A 16,280-nucleotide genomic window follows, 5' to 3' on the forward strand; every position below is an offset into this window, starting at 1 on the left:
GGTTGCTGTCCCAGTGCAAAAGGAGAAAAAACAGAGAATCAACCATGATTGAAATTGTTCCTACCACGTGGTCACCTTAGGCTTACAGTTTAATTTCAAGATTTTTTAAGAGTATATAAAAAAAAGAGAGAGTATATTTAGTAAGATAGCAGGCAGAGAGAAACAGACAAGACTTTGAGAAAAGAGAAATAGGAAATTGTTTTTTACTTCACAGATAGCTCTTAGTGTTACTAGATATTACTGGCTATTAGACATTTGAATAGGGCAAATATAGGTGTAGAAGCCAGAGGTTTCCCTAAGAAGAGAGAATATGAAGAAGCCATTCCTGTGAATGAGAAAGGGGAAATGGGAATGGACTGTGCAGCTAGTGGTTCGTCAACCTGGCCCCAGAATCTCAGTGCCTGATACCTGGGCTTTATCAGCAGAAAGGCCGAGTTCTCATAGAGGGAATCTAATACACAGGAAAGGATGGGGCAGATAGGCAGCTTTAGAATTGGAGGTAGAAAGGGGTGCAGTGGTCTACAAGAGACTGCAGTTTTGCAGCTCCAAAAATAGTGGATCGGGAAGTAGTAAAAGCAGCTGGCAGTGGGGGAAAACACAATATTTTTATTTGTTTGTTTGTTTTTAATAACCAAGATGGCTGCTAGTCATGTGGCTGCCCTTGATTTCCCTAAGTTAAGATGGTAGTGTAAGCATGTGCTTGCCCTTAGTGGATATGGCAATTTGGCCATGGCTCCACCCTCCTTATTAACCCTCCAAAATTAACATGTCAGCATAGAGAGACCAGGTACTTGCTGATGGGATGGCTGTCCCAGCCTGGTTGAAACTCTCTGCATGCAAGTGGCATGGCTGATTGGAAGTCTGTACAACTGAAAACCCTCCTCTGCAATCCAGCCTCTTACAACAGACATGGCAGATTTAAAACCTCTCCCATGGTGCCTGAGGCACCTGCACAGTCTAAAGCCATCTGTGTGTGCTCAGGGTCCCCAGCAATGGCTTACCTTACAACAATAGCTTAGGAGCAGGCTGTGTCTGCGTACGAAGTGGCAGTTTCAGCATCTGGCATGAGCACTTTAGTTTCCTTAAGTTGATTCTGGTGCAGTATGGGTGTCCACCTTGTTCCAATGTGCTCAGATAACATAGCAGGACACCAAATCTGAGCAGCTGTGAGCAGAGGGAGAGGTGTGTGCAGTAACAGCAAGGTAGTTGAGAGAAAGTGTAGGTTTTAAGGCATATGGGATTGAGTCGTGGTTAGAGATAGGTAGAACAGATGAAAAATCTGTTGTAAGCATCATGGTCAGATTAAGGAATCTTGGTGTGACAAGAACAGATGCTACCAGGAGAGCTCTTCCCGGCACAATGCACCAATGTTAGGACCAATGAAATGGTGATATGCACGGATTTTATAGGAAAGAGGTTTATTGGATGGAGATGAAGACAGAGAGAAAAGGAGACAGCAAGACATGATAGGGGGAAGGGAGGTGGTTCCCCAACAGAGAAAGGGGAGAGTGCAGGAGAGCGAGGAAGTAAGAGGGCAAGAGAAAGGTTGATTTTTTATGGAGCAACTTAACCAAGCCTGACAGGTGTGGTTACTTGGAGGGCAACACATGATAACATCATAGGTTGCTAGGAAACCCAGAAGCAGGCTGCCTAAGTACTAACACTCTGCCCAAGTGCATGAGGCCAAGTGACCACAGAATAAAACTTCTGAAACTTCAAGCTAAAATAAATCCTCCTTCTTTCCCATTGTTTCTCTCAAGTATTTGGTCACCTTGGTGGAAGTGTAACTAACCCATGTACATTCCACTCCACAGTACCCATGGGTCCACAAGAGTTTATGTATGTCTCAGTTCCTCCACTAGACAGAGTCCCCAAAGGTTGCTCAGAACATGACTGAATTCCTCTTTGTATTTTCAGAACTTGGGATAGTATCTTATCTCCAGTAGATACTACAATTAAGTCAAATATAAGAAACTCAGAGTCTTTGCACACACCATTCCCTTCATCTTCAGTACCATTTCTTTAATTTTTTATTGTTTTTCAATGTTCAATTCAAGACATGTGGCCTAGAAAGACTTTCCTTCTTACTTTTTTGTGCTGCTGAGATCAGAACTCAAGACTTGGCACATACTAGTCAAGTGCTCTACCACTGAACCACGTAGTAAGCAAAGAAGGCATTCATAATGAACTTCACTCACTCTTCTTTTGCTTGGTTCCTCCTCAGGAATACTGAAGGCTATAGGTTCCATGATGGTTGTCACCATAATTTTGTCTCCAGGAGTCTTGGGATAATGCTCCTTTTCGAAATTCCTCACCCACATGTCTGCAGAATCTTCAGGAGGGGAATTCGATATCTACTGTTTTAGCTATTACCATCATAGTTTTTTCCCAGTTTGTAAACATTTATTTTTCCCTAATTAAGAGTAGCCTAGAACTCTGACTCATGGCTTGAGATCCCACTCAGCACTGTAAATCATTAGCTTCTTGACTACATGGAATGCTTAGTTCCACCTTGAATAAAAAAGAAAAAAAGAGTTACTCAACTGGGCCTTTGAAGGATTTTTTTTTCCTCTTTCTGATGAACTTACATACATATTGAATAGCACCAAAAACAAAAAGCATGGGTGTTTATCTATACATTGAATCCAGTCCGAATTCAGCTGGATCAATAAATACATCTTTAACTGGTCACTCTTTCAGCAGCCAGTACATTAAGTAACACAACACATACATTTTGGAGCCAAATTCTGGCTCTACAGTTTATCTCTAGAGTTAGGAGAATAATGGTTCCTACCTTGTGAGTTGTGAGGGGTACATGAGCCAATTTCTGGAAGTGTGGCTTCTCAATTTTATGAATTGTTATTTCCCCCATCATTCTCCCTCAAGTATAACACCCCTATCTTTCCATCACTGTGCTAAGTGACAGAAAATTCCACAGGGGCAGCTGGGAGTTCACCAAATAAAACTATCGACACCAATGTGTTATAAGCCAGTACAAGCAACAGGAATCCAAAGGCAGAGAATGCCAGATGAAACTGAGGGGACAGACACCTTTTTGAGGGCCAGCCCTTGAGTAGTACTCTAGACAAACAGCTGCAGGTTGTGAAGGTGAAACAGGACTGAGTCAGTGTGCTGGCCTGGCCTGCCAAGCTTCCTCTTCCTCAAGGTTTCCAAACTCCCACTTTGCTAAAGACTTGTATCAAGCAATCCTGACCTCGGGCCAGAAGGTGGTAAGAGTTACCTTTAGTCAGAGTGACTTCAGGACTAAGAAGTAAACAGCACTCTTTCTGCTCAAAGCAGCTTCCAGATGTCTTTGGGAGACAGCATTTGCTCACTGTTAAGTCTATGCTTTTCCTTTGTAAGGGTTCATCGTTCAAATGTGCAGCAATTCAAATAAACCAGAGTAGAGAAGTGAATGGTAAGTTGATTTTGTAGACATTGATCTCACTGATAGATCCTATTCTTTGATTTCTTGATTTCTATCCTGTGAGTCAATAAGATTCTTGTATCAGGCTTTCAGTCAAAATTTGGGGTTTGAGCATTTTGATTCAAACAGGATCACACTGTTTCAGTAAGTGGAAAACAGTTGTTTCCCTACTCTAACCTAACTAAGGTACAAAGTAGTGCTGATATCTTGCAAAAGGCTATGCCAAGATGATATGTAAAATATATATGTGCTTTCATATCTGTTGCCTTTCTTGTCACTGAGAACAAATATTTGATAAGAAGCAACTTACAAGAAAAAGGATTTCTCTTACTTGCAGTTTTATGGTGAATGAGGCATGGAGAAGGGATGCTCCTGGGACAACTTGTTACATTTCCACTGATCAAAAAGTGGAGACCGCAGAGACAGAATAGGAAACTAGACCAGGCTCCACACAGTAAACCTACCCACTCCAGTAGGTATCCATCCCTCCCAAATTTCCACAATCTGCCTAAAAATATGATGCCAACTGGGGACCAAGTGTTCAAACACATGAATTTGCAGAGGACATTTATCACCAAAATCTTAAATTTCCAAAAGACAGATTTTCCTCATGCAGTAACTATCTTTTCTATATTGTTTACAATAGAAACTTTAATGTTTTTAATTTTATGTGTATCAATGCTCTGCCTATATGTGTGTGTACGCACCATGTGGCATGCCTGTTGCTTGCAGAGGGAAGAATAAAGCAGGCCTTGCATCCCTCAAAACTGAACTTACAGAGAATTGTTAAATGTCATGTGGGTGCTGAGACTTAGAACGTGGGTCCTCTAGAAGAGCAGCCCATGCTCTTAACTGGTGAGCCATCTCTCCACTCCCATGAAGCTAACCTGAAGACTGAAAAAGTATACAGAATATATATCACACTTCCATCAAGTTTTTATTTCCCTGTTCCTTCATATATTTATTATGTTCTTCCTTTAAAGTAAAAAAGCAATCCTCATTTTGGGGTTTTTGTTTTGTTCTGTTTTGTTCTTTGAGACAGGGTCTTTCTACATACTCTGGGCTGTCCTAGAACTCACTAAGTAGACAAGGCTGGCTTCAAATTCAGAGAGATTTGCCTGCCTCTGCTTCACAAGGGCAGCTGTGAACCATTATGCCCTGCAGCAATGATCTTATTCTCTTATTCTCTCTGTGTGTCTCCTTCTGTCTCTCTGTCTCTCTCTCAGAGTGTATGTGTGTGTTTATTTGTGTTCTCAGGATTTTATACATACTAGGAGAGTTTTCTACCTCTAACCTGTAGTCCCAGACCATTTTTGTTATTGCTTCTGACACAAAGGCTCTCTAAGTTGCCCCGGCTTGCTTTGAAATCAGTAGCTAGCCCAGCAGACTTTAAGCATACAATCCTCTTGCTTCACTCTCCTGAGTAGCTGGAATTTAGAGATTGTCCTGCCAAGCGTGTCTGCTTTTGAAAATGCACCAGTTCCACCTTGTAAATTATTCAAGTTCATTCAAAAAGTTTGAAAGGCTAGTATAATGATGAATTCTCATGTAATTGTTGTTTAGTTTTAACAAATCACTATTTTATATATTTTTTTTAAATTTATACTTTTTTATTTTTTTCTTTAATTATTTATTAATTACACTTTATTCACTTTGTATCCCCCCTTTGGTTCCCTACCTCCTCCCCTCCCAACCTCTCCCTTCCTCCACCCTCTGCATGCATGCTCCTCCCCAAGTCCACTGATAGGAGAGAACTTCTTTTCCTTCCTTCTGATCCTAGTCAATTAGGTCTCATCAGGAGTGGCTGTATTTTCTTCTGTGGCCTGGTAATGCTGCTCCCCCCTCAGGAGGAGGTGATCAAAGAGCAGGCCAATCAGTTCATGTCAGAGACAGTCCCTGTTCCTATTACAATGGAACCCACTTGGATACTGAACTGCCATGGGCTACATCTGTGCAGGGGTCTTAGGTTATCTCCATGCATGGTCCTTGGTTGGAGTATCAGTCTCAGGAAAGACCCCTATGCTCAAATTTTTTGGATCTGTTGCTCTCCTTGTGGAGTTCCTGTCCTCTCCAGATCTTACTGTTTCCCACTTCTTTCATGAGATTCCCTGCACTCTGCCCAAAGGTTGCCCATAAGTCTCAGCATCTGCTTTGATAGTCTGCAGGGCAGAGCCTTTCAGAGGTCCTCTGTGTCAGGCTCCTGACTTGTTCCCTCTTTTCTCCTTCTTCTGATGTCTATCCTCTTTGTCTTTCTCTGGAAATCAATCTGGCGCTTTCTCAGACAACTAGGAATAGCGCTTCCTCAAGATCCAGCTATACCACTCCTAGGCATATACCCCAAAGAAGTTCAAGTACACAATAAGGACATTTGCTCAACCATGTTTGTAGCAGCCTTATTTGTAATAGCCAGAAGCTGGAAACAGCCCAGATGCCCCTCAGTGGAGGAATGGATACAGAAATTGGAATATTACAATGGAATATTACTCAACAATAAAAAACAAGGACATCATGATATTTGCAGGTAAGTGGTGGGATCTGGAAAAGATCATCCTAAGTGAGCTATCCCAGAAGCAGAAAGACACACACGGTATATACTCACTCACATAGACATATAATATAGGATAAATCTACTAAAATCTGTACACCTAAAGAAACTAATCAAGAGGGAGGACTCTTGCTAAAATGCTCATTCCCTATTTTATCATTCTTGATTGGCCTATCCAGTCTTCTTCCTAATTAAAAAAAAAGAGGAAGGAATTTTTTTTTATATTTTTTTTATCAATTACATTTTATTGACTCTGTATCCCAGCCGTGTCCCGTTCCCTCATTCTCTCCCAGTCCCTCCCTCCCTCCCTCATCTCCACCGTGCCCCTTTCCAAGTCCACTGATGGGGGGACCTCCTCCCCATTCATCTGAGAGGAAGGAATATTTTAAGACAAATTTTCAGACACAGTGTCATTTCACACTTAGGTAAATTTCACTCATTTATCTTTCTTATATTGCTTTTAAAATATAACTGTGAAATATATATATATATATATATATATATATATATATATATATATATATATATATATAAAACTCTGATGCTACTCCTAATAAAAATTATCAACAGCTTCTATCTAGTTAATATCTAGATAGAAGTTTTAATATCTATGCAATTTAATCCAGTTTTAATTTTCCAGAACTGATGAATTCTGTTCCTGAATACACTTTTGAAATGAGGAAGTGGGGGCTCTGAGAAGGAGCATGGCTGACAATACCAAGTAACAAAAGAGCTGTGGGGAGAGCCTAGTGTTCTTTTTAACCTTATTTGTTTGTTTTAACCATATTTTGTTTGTTTTGCTTCATATTCTTCCCTCTCTTGTAGCCCCAAAACATCTTTCCTAGCCTTTTGTCTCTCAAAACAGTCACAAATTCCCATTTTCAGGTAAACCCATCATAAGAAACCGGATGGATGTTATGAACTAAAGGTTCCTTATGTGGTCTGGGTGGAAGATTCAGCAGCAGTTCTACACCAGGCAGGCCTGATTGCCAGCTGGCTCAGATGACTTGTGGAAACTGCTTGTGTGGATTTTAAAGCCAGTGGCATCCCAGATCTCTGTCTGTACAGGTTTTGTTCTTCTGGTGAACTGCTTTATCATTTGAATATTTGGGAACTTTGTAAATACATGCCCAGGACTTTAGCACTTCTGGAATCAGTGGCACACCCTAGCTCAAAGAAGAGCATTGTCAGGAGCAGGCCCAACATATGACAGAAGTAGATTAGTAGCAAAAGCTTTTAATAACAGCTGCCTTGCAGAGACTGCTGGATAGTGAGCAGGTGGACCAAAGGGTTAGGGGAATGAATGGTTGAGGAAATCCAGGGCTTGAATGTATTATGGGGGAGTTCTGTGTAAAGATCAGCCTAGCTAAAGACCAGGTTTTATGTTATGAAACCTGTAAGATTATAAATAGGCAGACTGAGCCATGACAGGTGTTTTCAGCAGAGGAATCTGGCTTTGTTATCCTAAATCCAAACAAATAGGCAAGTACATCAGCAAATCACACAGCCAACCTGTGACCACAAAGGCATGTAAAAGAAAGTCCTACTTAGTTTCAGGTTTCTGTATCTTTTCTTCAACTGAATATTTCTGTGAAACAATTGCAAGGTTTCAGCCTTTTGCCTAGTTGTCATGTAACATGTGCAACTTAAAAGAAATACAGCTGTTATATTGGCTTGAAACCAAACTAGGCCAAGTACTTAAGAAAGCGTGTCCACCAATGAGGGCAAGCTCTGAGGCAAGCTGTGGGCTAGGCTCTAGCTAGTGTAAGGACAATGTTAGGCAAAATGTGGAAAATGCTTAGGTTCTTAGATCTTCTTCTCTGAGGTGCTACAGATCAAACCCAGGGCGTCATATGTGCTAAACAAATGCTACCCCATTGAGTTACAGCCACAACCCTGGTCTCTGGATTTCTTTGCAGCTGTTTTGTGACAGGTTCTCACTATTAGCTTTCAATAGTCTGGAACTTACTATGTAGAACACGTTGTTAGCCTCTGCCTCTCAACTGCAGGAACTACAGTCCTATGCCTCTGTTCCCTGCTTGGTTCTTAGATTTTTTAGTAGCAGCTGAAAGCAATTAGCTGCAGGAAACTCCTAACTGGTTATCTGTGCAAAGCAGAAAGCAAACTCCCGCAGAAAGCAAACTCCCGCAGAAAGCAAACTCCCGAAGTTATGTTCAAATAGCTTTGCTACTCTAGATTTCCAAAGACATTAGTCATTTCTCATGATTGTCAATGCAGCTGTATTTGACTTGGTTCAGTCTATATAATACAAAATCAGGGATAAACAAAACTCAAACCTTGTAAGCTATTTAACCCAAACGCTTGTAATTCTAGACCCACTGGGGTCTAGAACCCAACATTTACATAGTAAGTAAACTTCCTTTACCTTAGCTTCCACCACGTACAGGTCTCATAACCTCCCCTAAATAGTACCACCAACTAGGGACCCAGTGTTCACAGATATGAGCCTCTTGGGGAAATATCTCATTCAAACTACAACAGGCAGGTTTCTGGAAGTAACCAATTATACCTAAGATATAGGAAAATAGTCAAAAGTGGTGTTGGAAAAGGGAGCAGAAGACAAAAAACAGGAGCCCAGCTAAGCATGGTGGGTGACACAGGCCTTTAATCACAGCATTCAAGAGACAGAAGCAGGTAGATCAAAGCTAGTCAGGTCTTCAGAATGAGTTCCAGGACACCCAGGGCTACTTACATAGAGAAGCCCAGTCTCAAAACAAAACAAACAAAGAAAACAAAAAACAAAAGTGTGTATTTCTGTACTACGGTCTTGGATTTTATAAATCCAGCTACAGGAAGCCATTGAAATCTTTTTGGGGAGTTAGTATGATATGGAAAGGATAGGAGCTGTACAAGGACCAAATATATCTGGACACAGGGTATTTTCTGAGACTGACACTCAACCAAGGACCATCTATGGATATAACCTAGGACTTCTGCTCGGATGTGGCCCGTGGTAGCTCAGTAACCAAGTAGTTTTCCAAAGTAAGGGGAACAAGGACTATTTCTAACAGGATCTCAAGGACAGGCTCTTTGACACCCCCCCCCAGGGGAGGAGCAGTCCTTTTAGGCCACAGAGGAGGACTTTGCAGCCAGCCCTGAAGATACCTGATAAAACAGGGTCAAATGAAAGGGGAGGAGGTTCTCCCTTATCAGTGGACTTGGAAAGGGGCAGGGAGGAGACCAGGGAGGGAGTGTGGGGTTGGGCAGGGAATGAGGGAGCGGGATAGAGCTGGGACACAGAGTTAACAAAATGTAACTAAAAAGAAAAATAAAATTAAAAGAACTGTGGGAAAAAAGAAATCTTCTTGCAAAAGATTAAAATTTATATATTTGCATTAAAAATATCAAGTAGGACCATAAAGATGGCTCAGTGGGTAATCCTTGTTACCTGAGTTGGATCCCTGGGATCCAAATGGTTGAAGGAGAAAACTAGCTCCTTCAAGTTGTCCTCTGACCTCCACACACATGCTTTGTCTGTGTGTACATGTACATACACAGACACTCACTTAGACACACATAAATAAATGTAAAAAAATCAGATTAGCAGGAAAAAGCATAACTTATTGAGGAAAGTGACCTACCAGGTTATTTTTCCAATATTCCATATGAAAGAGAGGCCTGAGTCTATGAGACAGCAAGGAGGCTGCACATAAATAGGCAGCTAGGCACATGTGAAAGGTATTTAGAAGGTATGTGATAAGATTTAGTGACTGATTAAGTAAGGGGGCTGTGGGAGAAGGTTTACAACAATGGTGCTGAGCTGGGTGGGAGGGTTGTTTATTAAAACAGGGGGTCCCAGAGAAATCAGGCTTGAAGGAAAAGTTACGGGACACCTTGTAAATATATTGAGTGCATAAGAGTTTCTTGCAACTTCTCTTACATAAGCAGCATCTGAAAGAAAGATGCTTAATGAGAAACTACATAACCTGGCAAAACTAATAAAAGGGAAGATTAAGTCCTTACTAATTACTTCGTTTCTCAGCCAAAAGTCGATTGTACTTAGAAATGATCATTAATTTAAAAAGCAGTTTTAGAAACCAACACCTTTATAAAACTGGAATGCATATAGGAGAAAAACACATTATTGTGACTTTATTAAGTTAACAGTATAGAGCTTTTTTAGCTCAGTTGCCTAAAATGATTTGGCCAGCTCGTCACTCTGTATTATAAAATATTTTCCTTCCCATAACTTAGACCTCCCCCTACCAGCTACTTCGATGGAGCAGAGAATAACATAAGTAATTGAAAAGCATAGATGAGTCAAAGCTCCATGGGAATCTCCCAGGAAAATGTAGCCTTTCTTTCTTCTGAATCCTGTCTTGACCTCCCTAGAAATATAACTGTGTAGGTAGTGACCATAGGGTCCATGTTTTAGACAGTCTACTTTAAGTAGCAGTTAAGCAAAAATAGTGAGAAAATAACAGTAATAATGAAGCATGAAAGCTGGCCTGTGTTGATGCATGCCTATAATCCCAGCACTTATGGGCCAGTGTGTAAATGTAACTTTTATTCTCCTGATTTGTCATCTCAGAGTCTTACTGCTGAATAAGCTTACCCTTTCTAGTTCTTTCTGAACTCAGGCTAGCTGATTCAGCTTGGCTGTTCTGGCTCAAACTCCTCTCCATGCTAACTGATTTAAACTGGCTTCTCTTAGCTTCTGATTGAATTGGTCTGCTTGTCCTCAAACAAATTCTAGCAACCTGTTCTAATCTTCCGGCTCCTTCTCACACTCTGTCTTGGCTGTCTTCACCCGGGTTTAGCTTGTTCTCTCTACAAAATATATCTGAAAAACTGTCCGCATAAAACTGTCCGCATAAAACTGCCGCTGAATTCCATGAACTGAACTGCCATCAAGTGAACTGCCATGAGTTCAATCCCACTGCACTGCCTCTCAACTGATTCCTACCTGACTGAACGGATTCTTTATCTGCCTGATCTCTTAAACCACCTCTCTTTCCTGTCTTTTTTTTTTTTTTTTTTTTTCGTGAAAGTTGGGTATATTCTATCTCTGACTCATTCTGTCAAATCTTTCTGATTCATCACTTTGTCTGCCCCTCAATTAGACGTCACTTTCAAACATGGTGCTTCCTGCTGCAAACTAACTTTACCTTCATTGTTTAGGATTAAAGGTGTGTATTAAAGGTGTGTCTGCTTTCTAGCCAGATCACATAGACCTAGAAGGTCTTTGGATGTGATCCCTTGACAGAATTAAAATTCCTCTACAGCAGAGGCAAGTGGATCTCTCTGAATTTGAGGTCAGCTTGGTCTACAGAGTGAGTTCCAGGATGGCCAGGGCTACACAGAGAAACGTTGTCTGTAAAAAGGCAAAAAAAAAAAAAAAAAAAAAAAAAAAAAAAGAAAGAAAGAAAGAAAGAAAGAAAAAGAAAAGGCATAAATTTGAGATAAAGACTGTTTATTCTCATGCTGTTAATGGTAGGGGTTTAATTACAGAAGAGAGCAAAGAGTAAAAGCTGTAAAAAAAACAAAACAAAACAAAACTGTACTTTGTAAATGATTAAAGAAAGCCAGGTAGTGGTGGAGCACACCTTTAATCCTAACACTCAGGAGACAGAGGCAGGCAGATCTCTGTGAGTTTGAGGCTAGCCTGGTCTACAGAGTGAGTTCTAGGACAGCCAGAGCTATACAGAGAAACTCTCCCTTGAAATAAATAAATATTAAAGAAACAAGAAGATCTACATATGAGTTGTTTGAGTTACAGATAGATAGTATCCTTGGTGTTCCAATAGTACAAAAGGTATGTAAAGATAACTGAAATTGAAGCTTAAAAGATAGCTCAGCCATTAAGAGCACTTACTGCTTTTTCAGATAATCTGAGTTCAATTCCCAGCATTCTTGCTCACAACTCTCAAAACTGCTTATAATTCCAGTTCCAGAGGATCTTCTGGCCTCTGCAGTCACCTGTATTCACATGCACATCCTTAAATTTAAACATATACATAATTAACAATGAAAATAAAAATAAAATCTTGGAGCGGGGGCAGGGGGTTGTTGGTGGTGCTTGTGGTGGTAGTAGTGCTGGTAACTGAGGCCTTTAATCCCAGCACTCCCCACACTGGTCTACAGAGAGAGCTCCAGGACAGCCAAGGCTACACAGAAAAACCCTGTCTCAGAAAAACCCAAAAAATAAAAAATAAAATCTTGACTTTAGTCAAAGATTACTGTATCTGAGATGCCTTGTCTAATTACTACTAAGACAATCACCTACCTCCACCATCAATCTCTATTGATTTCTTTCATTTGGTTTTCTGCATGTCACTAACCACTGCCCAAAACAACCTTGTTTGTTTAACTAGTTCATATTTGCTTCTCTCCACTAGAATATCAATTCCACAAGGACAAGGACCTTACCAGGCTTGATTACTGCTACACTCCTTTTTAAAGATTTATTTATTTATTTATTTATTTATGTATATGAGTACTCTATCTGCATGTACACCTGCATGCCAGAAGAGGGCATTGGATCTCATTTTAGATAGTTGTGAGCTATGTGGTTGCTGGGAATTGAACTTAGGACCTCTGGAAGAACAGATTGTACTCTTAGCAGCTGAGCCATCTCTCTAGCCCCTACTGTTATACTCTTAACCCTTAGGACACTGATCACCACATAATAAAAATTCAGTAAATATTTACAGCGGACATGGATGAATCTGAGCCAAAAAAAGGTTATTTTTTTTTATCCCCACCTCAAAGTTTATTCAGAAGTGTACTGATGACTATTTTAATGTTTCTCAGTTGCCTCAGTTAGTTATTCTTTGAAATAACAAAATAGTAGACCAACAACTATCTAGGGGAAAGCAGCTCTAGAAAAAAATTGGGTGGTTCAGTTGCCTTCCAAAGCCCTCATTTTCACTGTAGTAGTTGAAAAATGCACCCAATCTCATATTAATCTGCTCATAACTTCTTACAACTGTAGTGCATTAGGATGGCAAAGGAAGGAAAACCTCATTAAGGAAAATTAGAGATGGGATGCCCCACTTTGCGGAAGTATAAATTGAGGCTTTCTCCTTTGAAGTTCTCTTCAGAATGACTGGGTTTTCTTTTTTAATATAATTTTTTATTTATTACAATTCAGAATGACGGGATTTTCAATATTTAGATTAGGTACTCACATATTTCTGACTTGGGCCTCTTGCAAGGTCATTATGCCTTTTTACAGAAATGATAGACTTGGTTTTGACTTTACAAAAGTTAGTTTTAGTAAAATGAATTATGTACTTGTTGAGATGAAGGAGAGAGCAGTTTTGCCTGTTCAGTTATAGAAGAACGCCATTGAAATCGGTGTGCACAATGTTGTCATAACTCCTGGCATCAATCTGTCTTCATACGCTCTTCTTTGAGAGTAGAGACTTAAACAAAAACAAACAATGGGAAAAAGGAAGGAAATCTCGATCTCATCTATATAGTTCATTAACATTACAGCAGAAATTCAAGTTGCCTGAAAAACATTTTCATATTCGTCCTAATATGTTCCCTCATAACTGCACTTCATGGATGCCTTTCAAAAACTGCTATTGGGAATTACTGGGTAACCATCTTAAGACTATAAACAAACACCTTCTTGGTACCGTCTTGGATAGAGAATAAAAGTTTGGCAGGGGGAGTGTGGGGTGGAGTTGAGATTCCTGCAGTTTGGCAACTCTCCCAAATCTAATGACCTCTTCTAAAATGTCAAGGACATAGTAACAAAACTCAAAAGAAAAATTAATTTTAGGTATAAACACATATGAGAGTAGGTAGACTGCCCCCAGTCATTTATTTTCTGGTGTGTGTCCTGTTTCCAGAATAATATACAAAACAGCAAGGAGCAAAACAGACCACCATTTATCAGCCATGGAAGAGCAGTTTATGTTGTTTGTGGCTACATAGAAATGAAAAAAAAAAAAAACACAAAAATGTGTGTAGGATCTCAGAAGACTCCAAGAAGATGAGATTAAAAGGATATACAGATATTTTGTTTTTATCTTTCAGTGTTTTGATAAATGTTATTGACATGTAACACGTAAAATGAAAGAACAATTGAAAGTGCATCCATGTTTCAAGCACTGGATTTATAGAATTTTTTTTAAGTTGAGTGTGACTGGGCAGTGATGGTGCACACCTTTAATCCCATCACTCTGAGAGGCAGAGACAGATGGATCTCTGAGAGTTTGAGGTCAGCCTGGTCTACAGAGTGAGTTTCAGGACATCCAGTGCTACACAGAGAAACTCTGTCTTAAAGAGAAAGAGAGAGAGAGAGAGAGAGAGAGAGAGAGAGAGAGAGAAAAGTTGAGTGTGTTTGTTATGTTATCTATACTTTTTAGATGCCTGTTATATTTGATTAAAAGTGCTAAATTGCCAATCTTTTTAATTCTCTTCTAGTTGTAAAGGCTTCTGAAAATCTTATCAAAATAAGATCTTTGCACAAAAAAAGTTACAAAATAAGCTCCATGTTACAATACGCTATTTGGCATTTTGTGTCATTAAAAAAACTATTTTACATTTTTGTTTATTATGGTTGTGATTTTCTCTCTCTCTCTCTCTCTCTCTCTATCTATCTATCTCTCTCTCCATGTGTGTGTATGTGTGTGCATGTGTGAGTTCGTGTGAACACAAGCCACATGGAGATCAGAGGAAAACATGTGGGAATATGTTTTTGGTTCTCTTCTTCCGCAATGTGGGTTCTGGAAATTGAACTCAGATGGTCAGGCTTGGCAGCAGGTACATTTAACCTGCTGAACCATTTTGCAGGCCCCTAGTGTCATTTTAACATATCACCAGTACATAAAGGGTTATGTTATTTGTATCCAATAAAATGAAATGTAATGTGTGCAAGGAAATTCTGTGCCTTTTCTTCCTCAGCCAGCTCCTAGCCCATTCTTTAATTTCCACAAAATCGGTACAGAGTCAGAGGTCTGTTGCCACAGAATCCTGTCTCCTATTCAAGGAGCGCATGTCCACATTGGGTTGTTTTACTGTTGTGCATGCTGCCCTCCACTGGTAGCTGTCTCAACTTGCAAGTGGTAGCTGCTGCATTGGGTTCCTCTTCATTCTAGGTCTTGTCCAATTTATAAACAAGATATACATGTGCAAATCCATTGTTCAAGCTTGCCTGCATTTTCCCATAAACAGAATCACTCTATCATATGTTGTTTTGGTTCCACACATCCACACTCACAAAGCCGACCCATATTTTTATAGAAAATGCTATTAATTTGGATTGAGTGCTTCAGAACTGTCTCCTATGTACTACCAATATGAGTCAGAAAACAACTTTTCCTCTCAGAAAGTCACTTATCTTGTGTGAGGAGTTCAGATACTATTGTGAATGATTATAAAAAGCTTTTTGAAACACCATCTGCAGAGGGCCACACTGGAAGACAGAGGACCATAAAAAGGAAGCTAGCCTTGCCATGGAGAGCTTTAACAAAGCCATGAAATGTGAGGTGGACAGTGGCAGGAAATGGGACAAAGTTATTCGAGGACAAGGAAAAACTGAAGAAAGCTAAGATGTCAGAAAGTGTGTGTTGTCCACCAGCAATGGAATCTATTCTTCTTGCTGGACCAGCGTACTAAAAACTTGAAGAAACACCCTGGCCCTCCTTGACGTCAGAAAGAGAGGCAACTTGATAGACATGCTTGGAAATAAACCATTACTCTTCTAACTTAAATCGGGCAGTCTGATAGGTAAAGATAGGGACCCAGTGAGTTAAGGTTATGAATTGCCTGGGAAAGGTTGCTGAGATCTAGGATTGTCTTTGGATATATAGGAGAAGCCCTGAGGCAGACAGAGAAATAAGCAGGAAATTGGGACCATAGCCATCTCCCACTATCTCCCATTGTGCTCCATTCCCCTCTTCTCTTTACTCTTGGCCAGCTGAAGCTAAAAGCTATCACTGTAAGATGGTGGAAGTAAAGTGGGGAAACTCCAGCAGTAGAAGGACAGACAAAGTGAAATAGCATCCTGTTTCTTGTTTCTCTCTCTTGGCAAGACCATTTACACCAGGAAGGATGCTGTTAGTGATGATGAGTGCTGAGGAGAAGAGAGTAGCCTTGGAAAGCAGTGGCTGAATGAGATTTTCCTTCCTGTTTCTCAGAAACAGGAAGTTGGCTTTGTTGTTTCTGCCAGTGTTCAGCCCTGGACCTACCATGAGAAACAATGAAAGAAAGAGGACATCTTGTAGACATGCAAATAGGGTGATGGCTTCTAGGTGGTGCGCAAATGTGCTTAGTCATGCATACATTGATGACGTTGTTTGCATCTTCTGCTTACGGTTAAGGAAAATTTTA

The sequence above is a fragment of the Meriones unguiculatus genome, chromosome X, assembly GCF_030254825.1.
Source record: "Meriones unguiculatus strain TT.TT164.6M chromosome X, Bangor_MerUng_6.1, whole genome shotgun sequence".
Taxonomy (NCBI): domain Eukaryota; kingdom Metazoa; phylum Chordata; class Mammalia; order Rodentia; family Muridae; genus Meriones; species Meriones unguiculatus.